Here is a 17,857-nt window from a genome sequence, read left to right as displayed (position 1 = left end):
TTCCCTTCAATTCTGAAAAAAGAAAAAAAGATACATACGTTTCAATGAACATAATTCATGTTTTACTTTGTATCTATATTTTAAATCTCAATAGTACAAATCAAAATCACTTATTATTCAAAGGGTACACCAGGAGTCGTTCATACAAATCAATAACTATTACTTAGAGAATTTTGAAGCCACACGTATTTTTTTTTAAGATTTTATTTATTTATTTGACAGAGAATGACACAGCAAGAGAGGGAACACAAGCAGGGGCGTGGCAGAGGGAGAAGCGGGCTTCCTGCAAAGCAGACAGTGGGATGTGGGGCTCGATCCCAGGACCTAGATCATGACCTGAGCTGAAGGGAGGTGCTTAATGACTGAGCCACCCAGATCCCCCAAAGCTACAAGTGTCTTAAGGACTGACCCATCCATTCTTGAGAAAAAGTCTTGGAGGCTCCATGGTGCTGACATATTCAGAGGAAATGTCAAACTTGAAATAATTATCTGATTGTGTGGCTTTTTCCTCTAGCAGTATTAAAAAATAAAGAACTGGTATGATTCCATTTGTGTCAGACTAAAAGAAGTCTAAACAACCTCTTCCTACATTCTTTGGGGAGAATGATGCACTTCAGGAAATGCGACAAGCTAATTACCACAGTCAGGGAAGACGGTACTGCTGAGGGTTGGAGGGAGGAGGCTGATATATTAGGGGAGAGCCTGATAGTGAGAGTGCTTGCTCTGTGCACACATTCCAGCAATGGGCTGACAGGTGTTCATTTTATTATAATACTTTAAATTACACATGCATATTATAGGTCTTTGTTCCAGGTACGACAGCATTCACAACAACAACAACAAAATTAAAGATTAAAATTATTTTTAAAATCACTAAATGAGGGGCGCCTGGGTGACTCAGATGGTTCAGCATCTACCTTCAATTCAGGTCATGATTTCAGGATCCTGGAATCGAGCTCTGCGTTGGGCTCCCTGTTCTGCAGAGAGCCTGCTTCTCCCTATCCCTCTGTCTGCTACTCCCACTGTTGGTGCTCTTTCTCTCTGTCAAATAAATAAAATCTAAAAACAAACAAACAGACAAATACATTTTTTTTTAAAAAAATCACCGAATGAGCTCATTTTGGCATCCTACATATCCTTTTTAGTTTATCTATATTGTGTATGTACATGACACTTTTAATTCCCCAGTTAGTTATAGACAGCCAAATTTCCCAATGATCAAATAATACTTGATCAGAATACCTTCATTAGTGACCAACATTCTGATTCCAACCCACCTTTTTTTAACTTTCTCTTTTGCCACTACCTTTCCTTTTCACTGAAATGCTTGTCATTCCTTAAACACAACCATGTTTTGTTTCCTACATCTGAGAGTTTTCATGACCTACTCCTCCGATTTAAATATCCTTCCCCTTCCTCTTCTACTATGGAAGATTTACTCTTGCTATGACACCCACATTAATCATTAGGTCCTTGTCATGCTGCCCAAGTTCAGTGGCTCTCTTCTGTTACCTGAGCCCTTTCTATAATCTGACTGAAACCCCCAGCCCACATGTTGTTGCCTTTCATCCCCAGAAGGTCTTTGATGGCTAAGGCTTACTGACTTACTTTTCTCCAATGCCTTGCACACTGCCTAATAAACAGTCAGTGCCCCAGGAATGATCGTAATGACTGAACAAACTCAAGTTGCTTAAAAAAGTTCCAGACATATACAAATAACCTTAGAATACAAGGCCTAGAACCTGAGATTTAAAAAAATGCTAACTTCATATAAAATAGTAAGGACACTCCAAAGACAAAGTGAATGTGCCCTTATTAGCACACTAGGAGATGCTAAGATATCTCTTATATAGAAAGACACAGTTATGGGACGCCTGGGTGGCTCAGTTGGTTAAGCAGCTGCCTTCGGCTCAGGTCATGATCCCAGCATCCTGGGATCGAGTCCCATATCGGGCTCCTTGCTCCGCAGGGAGCCTGCTTCTCCCTCTGACTCTGCCTTCCACTCTGTCTGCCTGTGCTTGCTCTCACTCTCTCTCTCACAAATAAATAAATAAAATCTTTAAAAAAAAAAAAAAGACACAGTTATATACTGCAAATGAACTTGAAAAATTTGCCATAATTGGTGCTTCACTAAATTTGCAGTCCAGTTGGAGAGAAAAGACCAGTAAATACTCTCCGATCGAGGGATGAAGTTTCGAGGTTAACAGAAGTGTAGAGATGGGGAAATAATAAATGCTAAGTTAGCATAAGCAAAGATAACTTTTTTCAGGAGGTGAGACTAGCTTTGGATGTCAGAAAAGACAGTGTTTGTACAGAGCAGGGGAAAAACAGATGGTTTTCTAGATGTGCGAAGTAAGGGAAAGCAAAGGGAGGCTGGTGTTTATGGGAACTGCTGAAACGGAGCCCAGATTGCATGTTAGGAAGTCATGGGAAATAATGGGAGATCAGTAGGTCGTGCCAGATTCTAATGAGGCTTTTAAAGTTACTAACTGCTAACCAAAGTTTGAGATTTTTATGGTAACTGAAGCAAATGATTGACTGATGAAGGGGGAAGAAAAAAAAAAAAAAACCACTGTGCTGATTAAATGTTGACCATTATAATTTTCAGTGCAACAGCTGCTCCTGAAATTGCAGCCATTCAAAATGAAAAATAGACACTGTTGTTCTAAAATAGCTGGAACTATTTGGAACCCCAGAGCATGAGTTTATGCTATGTGGTTTCGCTGAGAACATGACGGGGTGTGGGTTCCTTTTTTCATGTAGTCATAATGACTTGTTCCACGGATTGAGAATTCCAACTGAGCCACCATTTCAGGCCAGAGTCGGAGTGTGGGTTGTACAAAGTTTAGAAGCGCTTTTCCAAGGGTATGAAAGCTCCTCCCTACTACCGAGCTACATTGTCTAAGATGATATTCGAAAAGCATCAATTGCTTGCATCTATTCTCTGGCTAATAAAGATCTATTTATCATTAACTCATCATCTACATGTATTACTTGCTCAGAGTTTTATTTTACTGAAAAACTTGGGCATGGAATGTGGAGTCAATTTTTACCCTACGATGAACATTGACCAAACTAACAGGATGCTGTAAATGCTTGAGGTGGGAATTATCCGTGAGTACAATGGACAGTTAAACTCATGGTTACTTACTGTTTTCTACCCTAAATAAACATCTTATTGTAAGGTCATCGTTTTAGCTTCTTTTGGATTCGTCATGTCTATAATGTCAGATAAATCACATTACAGTTCAGCATTAGTATATTATACAATCTTGTTTGTTTCCTGGCACATTATTTCTACACCTCTAACTTCTTTGAGACTACCTTGGAACATATATCATCCTCACAGTAGATAGTTGAAAACAGAGATAAACTGGGAAAAATTCCAACCATTATCTTTTTGGAAAGATAATGCTGGTAGCAGTAGGAAGGTGAACAGGAGGGCAAAGGAAGGGGTTCAGAGAGAAATGGTTAGGACAAGAATGGATTGTGTGGAGAATAGAAGAAACAAATTGAAACATTTTAGCAGTTGAATGGGACTCGTTTGGGGGCAAATTGAATCAATGGGTACATCTGAAATGACCTCTGACTGGTGCAGCTCCAGATATGTTTGCTTAAGGGAAAAAATGCAACTCCCTGGGTTACTGTGCAGAGAGAATGGCCCAGGTTTCTCGGAGTAGCAGGTTGCTATAGCGACAAGAGCATGTCAAGTGCAAATTCAGCCAGTTGTCTCAGTCAGTGGTGACCCAGAGAGGTTTTCAGAAGGTTGAAAATGTATTAGCATCCTGAACCAACCAGTCTTTTGTTACGGATCGTCAAGTGGATGCCATACATTTGATTAAGACTTGAAGGGAAGCCATATCCCATCTAATCAAACGTTTAGGGTACTAAAACAAGATAAGTTTTATACAAAATACACTTTTAACCTTTCTATTCTAGGAAAATGTAGTGGTTTAACATCCCCGTGATTCATATTCTTCATTTGTAAGAGAGAATAATAATGATATCTATCGCATAAGCGTGTTATATGTGGGGCTTGGAAAATGCATGCTGCCTATTAAGTAAAACATAAATGTTAGTCATTATATTATAGTTATTACTGTCATCCTCACATAAGGAGGTAGCATGGTGTAGTATTTAAGAACATGAACTCTGGAAATGGGATGCCTGCGCTATTTTTTTCATGTCTGGCAATTTTTAGCTGTGTAAACTTGGGAGAGTAATTTAACCTCTCTGTGTCTCGGTTTCCCCACCTACAAAATGGAAAATAATGGGGGCCAGTGGCTTAGTTGGTTAAGTTCAGACTCTTGATTTTGGCTCAGGTCATGACCTCTGGGTTGTGAAATGGAGCCCTCCTTGGGGCTCCAGGCTCAGCAGGGAAGCTGCTAGAGAGTATCTCTCCTCCGTCTGCCCCTCCCCCAGCTCGCACACTGTCTCTCCCTCTCTCTTATAAATGAATAATCTTTAAGATAAATAAATAAGTAAATAAAGTGGAAATGATGATTGTACAGACCTCATAGAGTTGTTACGTGGATTAAATGAACTAATATTTGTGAAGTGCTTTGATGGGTGTCTGGCTCATAACAAATACTGAACCAACATTTATTAAATAAACAAGCAAATAGGACATTTTTTGTTGGGTTCTTCTAATAGTTCTAACATTATTATAATAGCTGCCTTTTTTAGTAGTTATTTTTAATCAAATTTGCTTGTATACTTTTCCATGGCTTATGAATGTTAAGAAAGCAAAAAAGAAGGCAGAGAAAACTGAACTAAAATTTGTTGCATTTCTGTTTTTTTCCAGCAACTCTTGGAGGTATTACATCATTTAATCCTCAAAAAGCCACATGAAGTAAGTTGGTGTTTTGAGTTTTGTTTTTGTTTCTGTTTTTTTTATGGCAGGCTACAGATCAGAAAAGAAACTCAGAAAATTGGAATATCTCACCACCCTACAGGTGGTAAAAGTTGAGGCCTGAATTTAAATCCACATTTCATTCATTTTAACATTAGTATTCCTTAAATTATACACAGAATTTCTTATGTTTAAAGCAAATAATAATTATTAACTAGTAATTATGATAATTACAGATTATGATCATGCGGCATTTTAGTTCTCATTGTATTCTTTTTTATTCTCATTTTATTCTTATCAAATCTTACATTTCTAGTAGTTAACATTTTTTTCCTGCAATACAAAATATATCCAATTGTCAAGCTGCGATATTAACTGTAGAGTGAGGCATAGTGTTCTGCACAAGAGAGAAAAGCTTAATGATTAACTAATTGCTTAACTAATTAATGATGGATTCATGGAGAATACATTTTAACCCGTGAACTTAAGGACCCCTACAATATTTAAATATACCCAGTTTTCTATCATGATCATATCATTTGCTTTTTTTCAGCTATAGTACACTAATTCTTTATCTTACAAAAATTATCTGTAGAACTTTACATTTAATAGTTGTATTGGGCTTTAAGTTGACAGCAAGATTCCTTTATGCCCTTTTAAGCAGGTAAAATATCATGAAAGTTGTTTTTAAAGCATTGACTTTATTTTTAATTAATTAATTTTTTTTTTAAGATTTTATTTATTTATCAGAGAGAGAGAGAGCGAGCACAGGCAGACAGAATGGCAGACAGAGGCAGAGGGAGAAGCAGGCTCCCTGCCGAGCAAGGAGCCCGATGTGGGACTCGATCCCAGGACGCTGGGACCATGACCTGAGCCGAAGGCAGCTGCTTAACCAACTGAGCCACCCAGGCGTCCCTTTATTTTTAATTTAATTTAATTAATTAATTTTAATGAATTGAATTGAATTGAATTCTTTAAAGAATTAAAGAACTTAAGAGTTCATCATATATAAAGCAGAAAAGCTGTCTTCATCTTGGATTTAAAATTAAGTATTTGAGACACACAAAATCCATCATTTCATTTTCCATTTTCACCAAACTTAGACAATAGAAATGACTTCATCTGCTATTTTCTAGTTAATTTCAGTTCAGAATTTTTTCAAATTGTATTCTGAGCTAAAGTCCCCATCTGCACAGAAGCAGTGATTTTCACATCAAAGTTTAAAGGAAGACAGAAACAGATTCTCAGATAGCAAGGAAAGAAAATAATTACTGCTGTTAGTCACTCCTTAAGGGCAAGGAGAAAATGGAAATAATTTTAGATGAGGATGAAAAGGTGATATGTGGTTCCTCTTTGTCACAGCCGTGTGTTAGTTACAAAGCAATCTAATGAATCAGACCAGCCTCAGAGAGAAGATAGAAGGATGCCATAGTATCTTTTCTCTTTCTGAACTCAAGAAATTCATAATTTCTACTACCTAACTTTTAGAAAACGCAATGGGGATATTTTTCACCTGCAAATTCATTAGTGGGTAGCTCTTTTTTTCTGTTCATAGTATCTTCATATACCCTTAAAATGAAGTAATGAATCTACAAATTGTTTTCAACAACAATACAGAGTAACAACAACAAACTGTCAAATGTAATATATTAAACTCTTCTAAACAAATGCATTATTCAATGTATACACACTTGTATTTATACCCTTCATTCTGCGAAAACAGCACATTTCTCAGTTTCCATAGAAATAACCCAGACCTCATTCTAATATATGTGTGAGCCAATGAATACAGACTTTAGGGGAAAAAAAAAATAGAATAGAAAACTAATCCCTAGCAAGTTCCTGGTTAGCTATCATTTTATGCCATGAAATATTATCAAGTTTGCGACACTGAAAATTTTTCTTAAAAATCACTGTTTCAAGAAGTGCTTTTGGAGAATGTGGAGCAAGTGTAAGGGCCTATTTAGCCAGAGTGATTCCATCTTGGAGTAAACAGTCATTTTGTTGTTTATGCAGTAAAACTTAAACTGTCCGTGCCCTCCTTCCCCCAGAGGACTTACTTAAAAACAAGTCCCAGAAACCAGTCCCAGGTAACAAAGCCCAAATACAAGGGTGGGTCAGGCTGTTATGCCCAAATTCCGAGACCCCCCAAAGATGACCACCAGAGTCCAGAGTCAAAGCCAAAGAGCAAGGGTCGTTTATTAGGAGTTCGAACCCGGACCTCCGCGCACTCATTGCCGGTGACGCTAAGAGGTCCTGAGCTCGGGATCACAACATCTTTTTATACACTTTTTTTGGGGAGGCAGGGACTTAGCATACATTATATTATCTTGTAACAAATCACCACATACAGCGGAAAAATCAAAAAGGAACTCTATAATATGACTGGCGCACTACAGAGTGGGAAAAGGCTGGGAACAGATTATTGGTTAGGTCAAAGGGCTGTCATTCTTCAAACTGCTTGGTTGGCACTGCTAGGGTATGTGTCACCTCAGGATTGGCCGGGGTTTTTCCTGTCAAGCCGCGGGGTGCCAGATGGTTATTATCTCTTGCACCCAGAGCTGGGTGCGGGGTCTGGGAGCAGTCATTTTGTCATATCCAATTCTGGGCAGGGGTTTCTCTGGTGCCAGATGACTGTTATCTCTCGGCCGAGAGCCGGGTGGGGGTCCGGGAGCGGCCACTCTGCTAGGTTCGATTCTGGGCGGGGGTTGTGTGGTTACAGAGTGCCTATAGAAAGTCTGCTGGTATTTTTCCATCTCCTCATGGGTTAGCAAGCGAAGGTACAGAAGCAGAAATAGCGGTAATGGTTATAATTTAGGCATCTCAAGGCCAGGTAGAGACATCTAATCGGGTGTGATGGGGGGGCACGTACTGTCTCCCTAGCTACCAAGGAGTATGGGCCCCATCTTTTGGGTGCCAATTCTGACCAAGGAGATAGGCTAGTTAAAAGGTCTACTATAGGGTAAATTATAATTCAATTGGTCACTTATGTGTGACCTAGCATGACTGTGTAGCTTTCTCTATGTGTTACAATCTCATTGGCCCGACCAATGCGTGGCCAGGCCCGACCACATGGCCTTTGCCCTAAAAGGCTAGTTTGTGGGGCACAGAGGGGTCACGCTCTCTGTAAGAGGAGCGGCCCTGCCTATCGGTTTGATTCTTGATGCTTGGTGTGGAATAAAGCTTTGCTTGACCTTTGCTTTGTATCAGTCTCACTGTTTTAATCTCAGACTCATTAGTGGGGGATCTTTCACAAGTCCATTAGGAACTATGTTTTAACATTTGTAAACAGAGATGTAGAGAAAAGATTGAAATATAGTTTAAAATTTTAGCATGAAAAACAGGAGCTATGTATCTTCAACCATAATTTAGTAAATGTCTCTTGAAGATGAACAAAGGGAGATATGCATTGGGGGAGGTGGACTTATATTTGTTAGAAGGAGAATATTTTTAACAAAATGAACCTTGAGTATGCAAGAGGTTTCCCATTTTCGCTTCATATACACCCTTATTCTCCCTCCTGCTCTGAGACTGGCAGGATGAATCCCATGAAATGCACAGACTTCCTCTAACTTCCAGTTGGCTTTGTCCTGTTGAAAGGAGGCAGGAGATCTGCACGGGGAAGAAGCATGGGATCAGATTTTTTAGCCCTGGCTAACCTTTGCCAAGCAATTTGGCAGTGGCTATGGCACTCTATCAAAGGCCAGGACACCTGCTTGGCCTCCCTCTCCTCACAGCTACATCCAAAGCAATACTGACACTTCTTTCTGGGTTCCAATACTCATTCCTCATCAGGTCTGGGATACTAAGTGCTTCCTGCTATTGCTAGGGTTGAGATGTCGTCCCTTTTGCCGTTATGTTTGTTTGTTTTAAAATCTCAGCTAGGGCTTTTGTATATAGTTGTTTTATTAAACTATAGTTAATTACCTCAGTTGAGTGTGCCCTCTTTCCTGCTGATAAATATAAGGAGAACTTACCAGTATTAACTTCTCAATCTCAGTCCTTTAGCTATTAAAGAAATTTAAATGTCTTTAAAGCAATTTAAATGATTTTACAAAGTCAACTTCATTAGCTTTGGTATAGCTGGCAATCGATGATAATTCACTGTTTAATTTAATGTTTAAAGTTTAGTGTTTTTCTTATGGGAAAACATAGAAAAGCTTTTCTACAATTGGTAACTAATTATGTCAAGAGAAGCAAATTCAGACAATATTTATGGAACTTCAGTTGCAAAATAAAGACATTCTCTTGTGGTGGGTGTGTTTTTGATTGGGTGTTCCTCCCTAATTTTCAATATTTCAAATAATCTTACCTTCCATTTTTCTGAATTTTAAACCTGTCATTTACATATCACACCATCTTTTAAACAAAGGCAATATTAGTAGTGATGCTATTGCATTTGAGTTTTTTGTCAATATGTTAAGGTTATGGGCATCAAGAAATGGGTTTTGATTTTAACAGCAAAACCCCAAACATAATCAACACAGGCAAGCTCCAGAGATGATAAGAATGTTCATCTTCTGTCCATTGTCCTTTTGATTAGAATAGTTAACATTTCACACCTGTCCTGGCTGCTCAATATTTTTCCCCCACTCCAAAACATAATCACTGAATGAGCAAAGTTCAAAACAAATGATCTGAGAATAATGAGCGGTGGCTGTGAAAGTCCTGGCTCCCTCCTCAGTTTGGTTGCCTCATTCAAGTACTGGCTTAAAAAATCATCATGCTCACCTTTGAGTCTGAAATCTTTAAGAGCCAGAAAGCCTTCAGGAATGATAATAGTAGGCTTCCACGTGCCTTTTTAAACATCCCCTTTTCCAGTTCTTTTTGTCCAAGATATACAACAACATAAACACGTTTTACTTGCAGATCTCTACCACAATGTTTTTATCTATTTGGTCAAAAAGTAAAGGTAATAATTTCTATTAAATTTAATATGATGATGAAAAAGCAAACCCATCACATCTGATCCCTCCTTGATCACTCAGCATTTATGTTTATAACATGTTTAAATAGCTCACATTTGAGCAGATTTTACATTATAAACATATGTATCACAAGATAATATCAATACAGAAATTAGACAGGTGATGAAGACTTAAAGTTGAATAACAGTAAGCTATAGAACTTGACCTTGAACTTGGGTTTCCTAACTCTGTTTAACTACTGTATCCATTAAGACTTGCCAATGTATTTTGATCAAGTATAGTAGAAAAACCATGAAAACACTAAGTATCCAAATCAGGATAAAGGGAGGAAGGGGATGATGAGGTCACAGATGGGAAACATCCCCAGCCTCAGAACTTTTCCTAAGAACAGCTTTTATCTGAGGGGGGGAAAAGGCTAGAGAGGTGCATTCAATGAAGTTTTGTCATTGTCATTACTCTCAAAAGTGGAGTCCCAGAAGATATCAAGGAAAAAGAAGGAATGCAAAATTCTTCTCCCAACATTCTATTCTAGCATATCCACCTCAATCTTTCCCGAGGTGGAAATTAAGAAATGGGTCAAAGAAAGGAATGATCTACATCACACAGACTTCTGAAATGGTGTGTAAGCTCTAGGGACACACACCTTCAGCAAAGATGCTCATACACACAGATTATTCCTATCCTATTACTGCGAACAGTGCATGAGAAAGTTATTGACCAAGCGGTCCAGAAAGACTTATAGCACTGGTAAAGCTAATGCAAATCATCGTATGATTGATACTAAGTAACTGTTGGATTTGATGCCTGGTTATTTTGTTAGTAGTGTAGCACTCATTGCTATAGGCGGGCAAACTCCAGATGACACTGGATGCTCCAAAATCTGATTTGCACATACTTTTTAAAAAAGATTTTATTTATTTATTTGACGGAGAAATAGAGAGAGAGTGAGGGAGGGAACACAAGCAGGGGGAGTGGCAGAGGGAGAAGCAGGCTTCCTGCCGAGCAGAGAGCCCAAGGTGGGGCTCAATCCCAGGACCCTGGGATCACAACCTAAACTGAAGGCAGACACTTAACCAACTGAGCCACCCAGATGCCCCATGACTTGCACATCATTTTTAGGTTCTCAGAAGGAATTACTTCCCCCCCAAAAATTAAAATAATGGATCTTTTCCTAGACCAACTTGCAATTTTTTACTGAGCCCTGTAATTTAGCAGGGGAAAAAAAGAAATATTTTCATAATACTGGGAATGAAACCAAGTAGAATCTTAACTAGTTTGAATTACCTTGAATGTGATGTTTGAACATGTGTGGGTGCTTATTTCCATTCCTCAGTCATTGATTCATTCAGCTGACATTTGTTGAACACCACCCATTTGACAGGCACATACCAGGGATTCTAGAAACAAAGAGAAACCTTTGATGGTCTCAATTATTGATAAACTGATAGACCGGTAGTAGACACTATAGACAAGATTACCAGAGTTTTTGTTTGACCATCCTTCGAATACTATTGCGGTCATGCTTACATAAATACAACAAATCCTGCTGCTTGGAGACCCACCACATGATAGCAGGACCTCAGACCCTCTCACAGGGAGTCCCAGGGTGGGATATCTCCCGTCCGTCCATCCTTCACTTCCCTACTGGGTTCCATGCTATATGGCTCCACTTCTTACTGTTTTCATTAACTGTCTCTTAAAGTTCTCATGGACTATTTGCCACCCCTATTGTCTTGAGGACCCAAGGCAAAGATGATTCTTCCTTTTGTCACTGTATGATAGTTACAAGACCAGCTACATGGATATGTAACCAGTACAGTCACACAGGGTTCTACTTTCAAAAGTGCCTTGCACTTAGAGTTTAATGCTCTATAGTCATCATTTGAAATTCTTAATAATTTTATCTTTGAATTTGTGTTTTTTTTAAATGAAGTCCAATGAGACAGTGGAACATGCATTGGAACTTGGAACCTGAACCCACACATGGTCCCCCCTCCTACAATCTCTCTGAATGCATGGGAATAGTTCTGGGCAGTCCACTCCCCACATTCTGCAGCCCTGGGTCCTGCCCTGTCTCTCCTCCTGTCCCCCCTCCCTGACCTTTGCCACATTCCACCATGTTGGTCGGTAGAGTCCTACATTTCTCTTGTTGCCCTTCACTCCCATCAGAGGCCTGGACAGGAGTCTTGGGAAGGGTCATATTCACTAGTGTCTGCCCTGTAGTATCTAGAGAAAGTGCAAGGGGATGGTCATCTTGTCCTGGGCTGGCAGCACCACAGAATATATGACGGGGGCAAGCTTTACTTGCATACCTGATCCAGGTACCAAGTGTGTCTCAGCTTGGAATTGCAATCTTGGGGAGTCACCCAGTCAAACATGGTAGTGATAGTGGCTATTAGGAAGAGGAGATTGACTTTTCTGCCCCCACTGTGTCCCTGCATTTTTATTTTCACCAGTCCCCACAGATCATGTAACTGACACAAACAGGTAACATACACAATACCTCTGAAGTCATCCTGAACAGAAGGAGGACAACGTTTAATACCATTCCCTTTAATATACAGAATGTAATGGGAGAGAAAGACTTAAACATGCAGAATAATAGAATCAGAGAAACCACAGCTTGGGAAGTAGCCTTGCTTGGCCTGAAGGAACTTCCATGTATGGAGAAGTTGAGGCAGAGAGGATGACTCATGTGGTTAGAGAATTGGATTTGCACAGACATAGAAAAACTAAGTGAATATTGTGAGACTTATAGGAGCCAAATTTCTCACTGCTGGAGAAAATATAAACATAGAAACGGGGAAGGTGAGAATAAATCCCAAAGTTAGATTGAAATTGTAAACTCATGTCTCTCTCTATATATATAAATAGATGGGTATAGAAAGAGATGTAGATCCAAGTGGGTATATGCATATGTGTGTGTGTGTGTGTGTGTGTATATATATATATATATATATTCCTGGGTCTGCCCATTAAGAAGCTCTGGAAGCCCAGTACCAATGAGCGTACCTAGCATACTGATCTTGGTTACTAAACACCATTCTCCACTAAAACAAAACAAAACAAAACAAAAAACAATAACTCCTTGGAAAAATGGATGGTTTCAGAGCAAGAAAGAAAGAAAATGGAAATGGAATATAGAGTAGTACCAGAAAGAAAAGAAGGTGTCAAGGAATATTCAGACATGTCAAAGAGCAGAGGAATCACCATAAAAGAGCTCTTATTGCAAAAACCTTCGACAATTTGAATAGCAAAATAAATAATGACAATAATTAATTATAGCCCATTGAGTAAAATAGGACTCCATGGGTCCATGTTAATATAAATACATAAGTGAAAGAGTGAATAAGTGAGGGAACAAAATAGGACAAGGATTGTTCTACTTTACAGTAAAGTTCCAACTAATAAATATAGAAAGAATGATGGGTTTAGAATACAACATTTTGGCAACCACTACAATGAAAATTAATTCAAGGAAGTATAATCCCTGGGTGTTTAAAAAAATGAGTGGAAGTCTGATGAGAAACAGATTATTTACCAAGTCTCAAAGTAGCTCCATGCTTGTTTCAATATTTTTTATTTAAAAATTGAAATAATAAGAACATGTTGACATAAAATAATTTTGCTTAATTTTTTTTTCAAAAGTAGTGAGAGTAGTGGCATTGCTTATTTTTTTGCACATCTTACTAATTTTAGGATAAATAGAAGAGGTAGAGTCTCATTATCTGCCTTTGTATTTACTCAAATGAGACATGTTTTAGTTGAACTACATAAAGAAAACTAGCCTCACACAGATACATAGTTGAAAAATGAAAGGATATTTTAATAATCTTTTCACCATGGCAAAATTTAACAAATAGTTCCTTAAAGATTACCTTAAAAGTTTTTTTATAGAATAAAAAACTATCTCAATTAAATTTTCATACAGTGCTAAATTCCATCTGTTTATCCCATATTTTTAAAATTAGTAGACTCTACTCTTAACAAGTATAGATTTACAAAGAATTGAGCAAAGTACTGAGTTCTCTTGATAATTCTACCTTACACAGTTTGTCCTACTGTTATTTCATGATTGTGGTACATCTGTTACAATTAATGTCTTTTCTTTTCTTTTTTTAATTAAAGTATAAGTAGCATACGATGTTATATTAGTTCCAGCTGCAATTGAGTAACTTTTGATTCATCATTATTAACTAAAGCCCATAGTTTCCATTAAGATTTACTCTTTGTTTTGTGTAATTCTATATGTTTTGACAAAGGTATAAGGTCATGTGTCTACCATTATTGTGTCATACAGAATAATTCAATTTTTTTTTTTTTTTTTTTTAAAGATTTTATTTATTTGTCAGAGAGAGCGAGCGAGAGCGAGCACAGGCAGACAGAGTGGAAGGCAGAGTCAGACTGAGAAGCAGGCTCCCTGCGGAGCAAGGAGCCCGATGTGGGACTCGATCCCAGGACGCTGGGATCATGACCTGAGCCGAAGGCAGCTGCTTAACCAACTGAGCCACCCAGGCGTCCCAGAATAATTCAATTTAAAGAACAGTCTCACTGCACTAAAAATCCCCTGTGGTTCATGTATTCATTCCTCCCACCACTCCTATTCCCCAGGATCCTTGGCAACTTTTTATTGTCTATTCTTTTTTCCAGAATGTCATAGTTGGAATCATATAGTAATTAGATTTTCCCTAACCAATGTGCTTCTGAGATTCTTCTATTGCATTTCATGGCTTGCTGGCTCATTTCTTTTTGTCACTGAATACTATTCCATGTTACCAAAATTTGTTTATACCTTCACATATTGAAGGACATCTCAGTTGCTGCCAGTTATTGGCGATTATGAATAAAGCTGCTATAAACATATGTGTGAGGTTTTGGTTGGGCAGAAGTTTTCAACTCAGTTGGGTAAATATCTAAGAAGATGATTGCTAAATAGTATGGTAGAACTGTTTAACTTTGTAAGAAATTGCCAAACTGTCTTCCAAAGGACCATTTTGCATCCCCACCAGTAATGAATGAGAGTTGCTATCGCTCCACATTCTCTATAGCATTTGGTATTGCCAGTTTTTTTGGATTTTAGCCATTTTAACTGTCGGGTAACGGTACCTCATTGCTGTTTTAATTTGCAGTTCCATATGACAATGATATTGAGCATCTTTTCATATGCTTATTTTCCACCTGCATGTCTTCTTGATAAATTTTTCAGATCTTTAGTCCATTTTTTAATTTTGTTGTTGTTGTTGTTGAGTTTAAGAGTTCTTTGTATATTTTGGGTACAAATCTGTATTAGATGTATGTTTTACAGATATTTTCTCTCAGTCTCCAGCTTCTTTTCATTCTCTGCACAGTGTCTTTCACAGAGAAGAAACATTTGTTTTAATAAACTCCAAGTTATTAATTTTTCTCAAGGATTATCTTTTTGTTATTACATATAAAAGTTCATCATAAAACCGAGGTTATCTAGATTTTATCCTATTTTATCTTCCAGAGGTTTTATATCTTACAATTAGATCCATGAACAATTTTAAGTTAATATTTGTGTAAGATGTAAGATCTGTATCTAGACTTTTTTTTTTTTTTTTGCATATAGATATCCAACTGATCCAGAACCACTTGCTGAAAAGACTGTCCATTCTTCATTGAAATTTCTCTGCTCCTTTGTCAAAGATCAGTTGACTATATATGTATCGTCTCATTTCTGGGATCTATATTCTGTTGCATTGATCCATTTTCTATTCTCTTGTCAATACTGTGCTCTCTTAATTACTGTTATTTTATACCAAATATTGAAATGAGATAATATCAGTCCTCCAACTTTGTTCTCCAGCAGTATTCCATTATCTAGTCTGAATCTTGCTCTTTGCCACATAAACTTTGAAACTGTTTTGTTAGTACCCATGAAATAACTTGCCAGAATCACATTGGGAAAAACTGACATCTTGACAATATCAAATTTTCCTTCTCATGAATATCGACCATCTCTTCATCTATTTATATCTTATTGATCACTATCATCAGAGTGTTATAATTTTCTTCATTACTTCTTATACATGTGTTACTAGAATTATACATAAGAATTTCATTATTCCAAGGCCAATGTATTCTGATTTTGACTTCAAATATTCATTGCTGGTACACAGAAAAGCTACTGTTTTTGCATATTAAACTTATATCATATAACTTTACTACAATTGTTTATTCCTTTCAGGGATTTTTCTTGTTGTTGATTATGTGGGATTTTTCTACATAGATAATTATGTTATCTGCAAACAAAGGCAATTCTATTTTGTCCTTCCCAGGATGTATACTTTTTATTTCTTTTCTTTCCTATTGCATCGCTAGAATTTTCAGTATGACGTTTAATGGAAGTTGTGAGGGGACATCCTTGCCTTGGTCCTAATCTGGGAGGGTAAAGCATCCATTAATTATCATTAAATGTGATGCTAGCTTTAGCTTTTTGAAGATGTTCCTTATCAAGTTGAGGAAGCTTTCCTCTGCTCCTAGTTTGCTGAGTTTTAATGATGAAGATGTGTTGGATTTTGCTAAATGCTTTTTCTGCACCAATTGACATAATCTTTCTCTGTTAATGTGTTCATAGTCTATTAATGTGACCAGTTCATTAACTGATTTCAAATGCAGAACCAGCTTTAAATATCTTGCATTAAATTCCACTTGGTTGTTGTGTGTAATTCTTTTTATACAATATTGGAGTCTATATGCTAACATTTTGCTGAGGTTTTTTACAACTATGATGATAGATATTGCCTTGAAGACCACGTCCATAGATTTCATCCTCAAACTAGTCCACACTCACTCTGCAGCTTTTAAGTTTTCTTACAAGTTACCTTTAAAGTTTTCTTACCAGTCTTACCAGTTACTGGTTCTAAAGTTTCTGTTCCTATGACCTGATCTTGGCAGTGATTCTCTTTATCCACTCAACTTCCCAGAATTCATGGTGATTGTAAAGCCTGTGACTTCCATTTTTTTAGAGGATGTAAGAAAAGTTGTTGATTCTCAATTTGCTCAACTTTTTTTTTCTTTTTTTTTTTGGTGAGGACCAGAGTGACAACTTCCAAAACCTTTACGTGAGAGAACTTCCCATGTTCTTTTTAATAAGTACAAAACACTGACAAATTAACTTTTCTTGAGCAATCCTGGTAAAGACCCTCTTAACTAAATTATAAAACTCAACATCTCCACAAGAAAAACTGACATTGTGTGCCTGCTGATAATATGCACTAAGAAGAACACAGTCTCACTTTATAATATTCTGTCAAGAATGCATAATCCAATCTAATTACAAGAAAACGAAAGTTAAATCCAAATTGAGATTATTCCACAAAATAACTAACCTATCTTCTTCAAAACAGTCATGGTCATGAAAGGCAGAGCAAAATGGAGATGTTCTTTCAGTTTGAAAGAGAATGAAGAGACATAGCAATTAAGCGCCATGTGTAAAAGTGCACTGAATCCCAGACCAGAAAGAAATGGTGATATAAAGACATTGGGGAGCAACTGGAGACATATGAATGAGATTTGGAGATTGTATGATAGCATCGAGTTAACATTTACTTCCTAATTTCAATAGACATGTGTAGGGTAGTGTTGTCCTTTACAGGAAATATACCCTTATGTATGTAGAGATATTAAGGCATAATATCAGAAACTTATTTTCATATGGCTCAAAAATAGAATCATAATAATATTTACACAGAATTGTAACACAAATAAACAATTAATAACTGGAAAATCTATGTAAGGAATATACAAGATAATCTGATGTATTCAAACACTCGGGAAAAGTTAACTATGTTCAGAAAGCATACAGTATAAATATTTGTTATATCATTAAAAATAATACATTATTTCAAAGCTTCTGGCAGTTCTGTATCCCACTGAGAGCATATATCTGAGATAGAAGGCACTTTCATTTAACAATAAACAAAAAATGCACAACTTAATGGGTTTTCTTGGCAAGTCTACATTCTGCATATAATACAAAAAGTCATTTCCATTATGGATAGGGAAATATTTACAGAGTCTATTGTCTTTAGGAATGTTTATTTTATATGAATTT

This window comes from Mustela lutreola, chromosome 13 (assembly GCF_030435805.1).
Source record: "Mustela lutreola isolate mMusLut2 chromosome 13, mMusLut2.pri, whole genome shotgun sequence".
Taxonomy (NCBI): Eukaryota; Metazoa; Chordata; class Mammalia; order Carnivora; family Mustelidae; genus Mustela; species Mustela lutreola.
The sequence above is the reverse complement of the archived record's forward strand: the minus strand, read 5'-3'. Positions refer to the sequence as shown.